The sequence below is a fragment of the Dipodomys spectabilis genome, unplaced genomic scaffold (genome assembly GCF_019054845.1).
Source record: "Dipodomys spectabilis isolate Male_0828 unplaced genomic scaffold, ASM1905484v1 ptg000131l, whole genome shotgun sequence".
Classification (NCBI taxonomy): Eukaryota; Metazoa; Chordata; class Mammalia; order Rodentia; family Heteromyidae; genus Dipodomys; species Dipodomys spectabilis.
Window position 1 is genome coordinate 1,254,851 of NW_024870808.1, and position 7,302 is coordinate 1,262,152.

Sequence of the window (7,302 nt, forward strand, 5' to 3'; positions counted from 1 at the left end):
TAATAACACTACTTCAGCTTAGGGTTAAGATTTAGGTGTGGACATTTATCAACACTCCTGATTCAGGCTCTACTTGATAAAATTTTTAATCAGTATTTTGTTTTTAGTTTTGCTCTTTGTACATTCACATGCACCTATAAAATATGCTATGGCCATCCCAATAATATTCTCAAAGTACCTCTTAATCACTACTCACAAAAATTTGTATTATATTACAACAAGGAAAAAATGCTATAAATAAAGAAAACAATAATTAAATATTAATGATTACTAAAAGAAAAAAGAAAACAATAACCAGGGTTTTCAGTATTTGAAGTGTACACAGTTGATTTTACTATTTTCTCATATTCTTATACATTTAAATCTGGATAAAGCTATGAGTAGCTTTTAAATTTACCCACTAAGATTACTATTTATAGTTCATCTCACCATTTGTATGTGGCTTAAATCATTATTTGTTCATCACAAACATATAACGTAAGGGAGCCCTAAAGTTTTAACAGAAACTGTGTACTTAAAATTTTACCTCTTCACTCTGCTTCTTTACACAGTCTTTGCAACTTATTATTAGTAAAGTTTCTATAAACTATGAAATGTACATACTTACTAGTACATACTACCAGAAAAATTATATACTTTATCGAAAAATTTTATGACCTGCAAACAGTCTTGATTTTGCCATATATAAGCAAATCCCAAAATGAAACATATTTAAAACATTAAAACTTTTAACAAACCTTAACATTTGCTGCAATGATCATTATGACAGGTGCCTTGTGTAGAATAATTGAATTCTTCTTCCTACACATCTCATGAACAACAAATATCTGGAATTATTTTGTTTTTGGCATGTCAATCTTGACTTTATTCTTAAATGTGTGCTTATGTAAGAAATACATGTTTCTAAAATTTCACAATTCTTTTTAACTTATTTGTGTTGAATTGTGTAGTTTAAGAAAATCAATTACACTTTACATATAAAAAAATGTTCTGTGCTCAATTTGGCTGCACATACACTAAAATTGGAACATACAGAGAAGATTAGCATGGTCCCTGCACAAGGATGACATGCAACTTAGTGAATCGTTCCATATTTTTAAAACAACAGATGCTGGAATGGATGTGGCCAGAAAGGAAGCCTATTGCATTCTTGGTGTGAGTGTACACTTGTTCATCCACTTTGGAAAGCAGTTTGGAGGTTCCTCAAAAGACTCCACATAGAGCTCCCCTATTACACAGCAATCCCACTTTTGGGCATTCATCCAAATGATCACAAACAAGTCCATACTAAAACAACCACCACAGCAATGCTTATTGTAGCATTATTTGCCATAGCTAAGATATGGAACCAACCCCGATGCCCCTCAGTAGAAGAATGGGTCAAGAAAACATTCTGTGTGTGTGTGTGTGTGTGTGTGTGTGTGTGTGTGTGTGTGTGTGTGTGTGTGAATGTACACTTACACAACCACTTTGGAAATCAGTCTGGTGAGTCCTCAGAAAGCTAAATATTGACGCTCCTTATGGCCCACTCATACCACTTCTAGGCATCTATCCTGAACAACAGGTACCAATATTCAAGGACACATGCACCTCCATGTTTATTGCAGCACTGTTCACAGTAGCTAGGATATGAAAACAACCCATATATCCCACCAGAGATGAATGGATCCAAAAACTGTGGTAACTATACACAACGGAATATTTTCCAGTCATTAGAAAGGACAAAATAATGGCATTAGCAGGGAAATCAATCAACCTACAAGAAATCATGTTGAGTGAGGCAAGCCAAAAGCAAAGAGACAAACAGCACATGGTCTCCGTGATAAGTGGATTTTAAATCCAAAATGTAAGGTAATATGACAAAATTAACAGCACTTAAGAAAACAAGGACTTCCACTCATCTGATTGAATCACTACTAAATAACCCCATTCTGCTGATCAAATGTGCACACTGAAGTGAAACCAGGAAGATGACACAGAAATAGAGGGAATCAGGAAAAAACATACAACAGCTGAATCCATCAGCTGCAATGGACATTGACCAAAATGAAATAAGAAACTCAATGTCACTGAAGGGAAGGAGGGAACAAGTGGGAAAGAGAGAACAGCTGATGCTCTGCAAAACAAAAGAAATGTACATATTTCAAAACAAAAGAAGTATACATATGGAAGAAATAACTCTATTTCAAAGCTCAGAGAACTCATAAATGTTGTGGACCATGATAGACAATTTGCTCCATCAAAGTTAGAATGTGTTTGTGACTTTAACTAAGCATCACTATCCCACAATATTGTGAAATTTGGGAAATTATGTAACCACTTAATCACAAGAAAAACATTTGAAAAAATGATGAAGGTGGAAAACTAAGTTGCTCTAAAAAACAAAAAAGGAAAATGTTCTGTGTGTATATGTGTACACACACACACACACACATATTACATATATATACATATATATATATATATATATATATTAATTCTATGCCTCCGTCAGAAAGAATGACATTGCCCAATTTGTTAGGAAATGGAAAGACTTGGAAAAAAATTATATTAACTGATGTAAGCCAAGCCCAAAGAAACATAGGTCCCATGGTATCCCTTATTTGCAATAACTAGTATATGTCTGGGATAAGCAGAAAAGTTGAAAAAGCTATGTGTATATGATAGATAAGTTGATGTTAAGCTAAATGACCCCCAAGATAGAGACAGAAGTGGTTTTTCTTTTTTGCTGTTATTTCTCACATATTTATAATGTAAGATGTGATTTTTTTATATGTTCCTCCCCAACAGTAAAACCCCCGTTTTCAATTTATTTGATGTTGGTGCATCTGCATCTTGTATATACACTTCTCTAATTTGGGGAGGGAAATGGAAAAAACAACATGCTTAAATAGGAATACAGTTTGACCCATTGTATAACAATAGATGCACAAGACAATATTTTGAAAAACGAACTTTATAATTTAGGCTGGGGACATTGGGTGGGGCTTGTGGGTGTGAGGAGTGTACTTGTGGAGGTGGAAGGGAAGCAATGGTGGGGGGAAAACAAAGGAGGAGGTAACAATGCTTGATAGGAAATGTACTTATTACTTTGATCATGTAACTATAACCCCTCTGTACAGTATTTTTACAACAAAAATGTATAAAAATGTTTTGAGATGGAAGTTTATTTTGCCTATTTTACCCATATAATATCGTTAACAAAGAAATTAATGCAAAATACTGATATGAAGATATTTTGAAAAAGTGAGTGTGTGTCCATTCCTGCATGTTGGCATGCTCAGAGTTTGAAATCAGGGCTTCAAGGTCTCGCTACATCTTTCTCTCTAGATTGGTGAGCTACTATATGAGCTACATCTCCATTCCTGGCCCTTTGCTGGTTCATTAAAATTTTTGAAAAATAATCTCATGAATTTATTTTGCCCTGATTGGCTTCCACAGATCTCAGTCTCCTGAGTAGGTATCCCAAGTAGTTAGGATTACAGGTGTAACAAACCAGCAAATGGCTTTCAGAATAATTTTAAAAGTAGAAGAAAATTTACTTCACAGGGGCCTGTTTTATCATCTCCTAGTTTTAAAGCATTTTGGATTGATTATATGTGAATTTTTTCATTCTTGAATTCTTAAAACACAGTAAGTGATGATATTTAAAATATTTAGAACTTTTTAAAACCGATACTGGAACTATGGGACAGAAAAAATTTGCATGTCTTTGGACCATAATTTATAAGCTCAGCTCTGTGCATGATAACCCAATGTCACCAACACAGTCTGTGTTGAAGACAAAATGTAACAGAAAACAATCACCATTCGCAAAAATTGCTATGCTATTATTCCTTGGACAATATGAATATTGAATTGAGAGTATCAGAGAATGGAGAGAATTTATCTACCTTTTGTGTATTGCTGAAAGACTTCTGGAAAATTTGACTCATCTCCTTCAACATTGTGTGTCTTGGGCCATGCACTTACTTCCTTTAATTACAATTTTTCCCAACACTGAAATGGTAATAACATTGGCATTATAAAAAATTTTATCTTAAGAATTAAGGGTTCTTAGAATGGTGAACTCTTTCTCATTCTTGTAGAGGCATTATCAGATGAGAAGAACTGTATTTTTTTGTTTGCTTACTTCCATTTATTCTTCAGATTGAAATCTGAACTACTTAAGACTGAAAGAAACCAAAATTAGACATGCAGGCTTTGGAAAGAGCAATCAATGTAAAATAAATAAAATACATATAGCTATGTAACAAGTCTAACTAAATTGTTATATAGTCTCAATTATAAACAGAAAATGATTTAAGCAATATCATGTTATTGAAAATTGAAAAATGTTAGGAGTTGCTTAATTTTTTCTTTTTTACTACCTTGAATTAATTATTTTTGTATACAGAGATTAAAGATGAGATTAACAAGAAACTTGATTTAAAATGGACAAAAGTTTGAATAGACATATTTTCCATAAACCCCTCTATATCACCAGTGGGTTTACCAGTTGTGTTTAATACAACTTCTGTGCTGGCTTAATGCTTTGTGAGCAGAAGTCATTAGAGAAGTGTAATTCAAAATTACTATGATACTACTTTATAACTATTATAACTCTTATCAAAAAAAAAATCAAAGGAACCAGGTGTGGTGGTAAAGGTTTGTAATTCCAAGCATTTAGGAGGTTGGATTTCAGTCTTAAGACAGTCTGGGGTACTGAAGATAGTAAAAACTTGGCCTTTATTACCTTTTAAGTAAAAGTAATAATGTTGGTGAGAGTGTGAAGAAAAGGAAATTTTCTACACTCTTGGTCAAAATACAGGTTAGTATTCTCCTTGTAGAAAGTAGTATGCAGTGTTCTAAAGAAATCATAATTCAAATATCATCTGAACCACCAATCATGTGATTATTTCTCTCTGGGTAACTCGAAAATATATCTGTAGTTCATTGTTATTCACATTATTCACATCAACAGACAAGATATAAATCAAAGTTCAGTGTTCAAATATACTAATAAACAACTGTGGTACATGCACATATATCTTTTTGTTTCATCTTTAAAATAACAAGAGACTTCTCCCATTAGCCACAACTTACAATGACCAGAAAGGTGTATTGGAAATGAAGAAAAATGTCATGTTCTGATCTTTGTAAACACACACACACACACACACACACACACACACACACACACACACACCATCCTCAAATAGTAAGACAGAATTTTTTTTAAAAAAGTAAAGCAAAGTGGAACTTCTGGGGCATTTAGTTCACAATGCATAAGATACTAGATATACATTATGACCAGGTATATAGTTGTAATGTACAACATGAGGATACAGGGGACAATATTGGCCTTACATACGAATATATCTAAGTAAGTAGGAGTTGTTCTTCCTAGTAGTGGTTACTCTTTTAGTTGTTCTTCCTTCTATAATGGATAATATGAATGTAATTCTTTAAGTATACCTGTCGATTTTCAGAAATAATAACAAACAATATAGCAATAATGTTGCACGCTCAACATAGAACAAAATGTCAAATTAAAATACATGAGATTATCCTTGATGTAAACTAATTATTACAAATAAGGGAAACCATGTGACCTATGTTTCTTTAAGTCTGGGGTACTTCACTTAATATGATTTTTCCAAGATCTTCCATTTCCTTATAAATGTGGTGGTCACATTCTTTATGATGGAAGCATATTTTTCCATGTGTGTATATCTGTGTTTGTGTGTGTGTTTGTGTGTGTGCGTGGGTGTGTGTGTGTGTGTGTGTGTGTGTGTGTGTGTGTGTGTGTGTCGTTTTTGGTAAATATTACTGTGATACACAGTAGTAGCTTTACTGTGGCCTTGTTTGTGATCACCTGGTTATATGCCCAGAAGTGGGATAACTGGGTAATAGGGGAGCATTATTGTGTACATCAAGGATAATATTAGTAGATGAGTAGAATAGCTCAATAGCTATGTACATATGATCGTATAAGGTGATTCCAAGTGAAATGAATTCCAAGACATGGTCTTTGTTGTTGTTGTTCTTTTTTTTTTTGTCGGGCGTGGGGCTTGAGCTCTGGGCCTGGGCGCTGTCCCTCAGCTATTCAGCTCAAGGTGAGCACTCTACCACTTGAGCTACAGCGCCACTTCCGGTTTTCTGGTGGTTTATTGGAGATAGGAGTCTCACGGTCTTTCCTGCCCGGGCTCGCTTTGAACCACGATCCTCAGATCTCAGCCTCCTGAGTAGCTAGGATTACAGGCATGAGCCACCAGCACCCGGCTTGTTGTTGTTGTTCTTAATGTACTATGTGATTTCTTTTTATCCTTTTGTGTTTTCCCCATCTATGGTTTATCCCCTGTAGTCACTGTATTTGATTTTGATACCCTGGGTATTTTAAATATGTTGATCTGAACTAGGGAAGGGAAAGGAAAATAAAACAAAATGGTGAGACAAAGGACAAAGGGGGAACCTTTGCAACAGTAGTACTCACATGACAATATGTTGTAAATAATCTTGGGGGGGGCGTTAGGAATGAAGAGGGAGAAAAATAGGGGAAAATGTAACAAGTTAGAAAAAAATAAATTAATTACCTTACTTATGTAACTATATCCCATCTCTACATTACCTTGACAATAAAATTTAAATAAAAAATAAAATAAAATATAAGAGAGCAGCAATACAGGAGATGGGAGTGGGGGAAATACTTTAGTATCATAGAGTAGAACAGCTGTGGAAAGCAGTAATTTTACATTAAAATAGCAAGTAATAAACTAACATACAGATTTTCAGCCTCATGTCAGTCATTAAAAAGGGAAAACAAAATACACAATCAGCAAACCAATAGAGATAAAATAGAAAACTAAACAATTAAGATGAAGAGATGACTTGGACCAAGAATAACAAATGACACAATTAGGAAACAAATAACAAGCTGCTGGGCTGGGAAGGTGGCTCAGTGGTAGAGTGCTTGCCTTGCATACCTGAGGCCCTGGGTTTGATTCTCAGCACCACATAATCAAAAAGAAACAAACCAGAAGTGGTGCTCTATTTCAAGTGGTAGAGCACTAGCCTTGAGCTGAAGTGCTGAGGCACAGCGCCAAGGCCCAGAGTTCAGGACCCACAATCGGACCCAAAAAATAAAATAAAAAAAATAACAAGCTGCTAAGTTTTAAAATGATCACCCTTAATTCTATTGACTTGTTTATATCACAATTTTTTAGAAGTATAATTCAAATCACAGTTTAATAGCATATCATTTTAATAATAGTTTACTTATTATTGATTTCTTAATATTGAATGTTAATATATAATTTTAAT

The 7,302-nt window shown here is 34.1% G+C and overlaps 1 non-coding gene across 1 annotated transcript; it reads left to right on the forward strand.

Annotated features, from left to right (window-relative positions):
* The first annotated feature begins 992 nt into the window (after nucleotides 1-992).
* On the forward strand, nucleotides 993-1,098 carry LOC122116353. The gene has a single exon (XR_006148948.1). It is a non-coding gene; the product is annotated as a U6 spliceosomal RNA (small nuclear RNA).
* The last annotated feature ends 6,204 nt before the right edge of the window (nucleotides 1,099-7,302 follow it).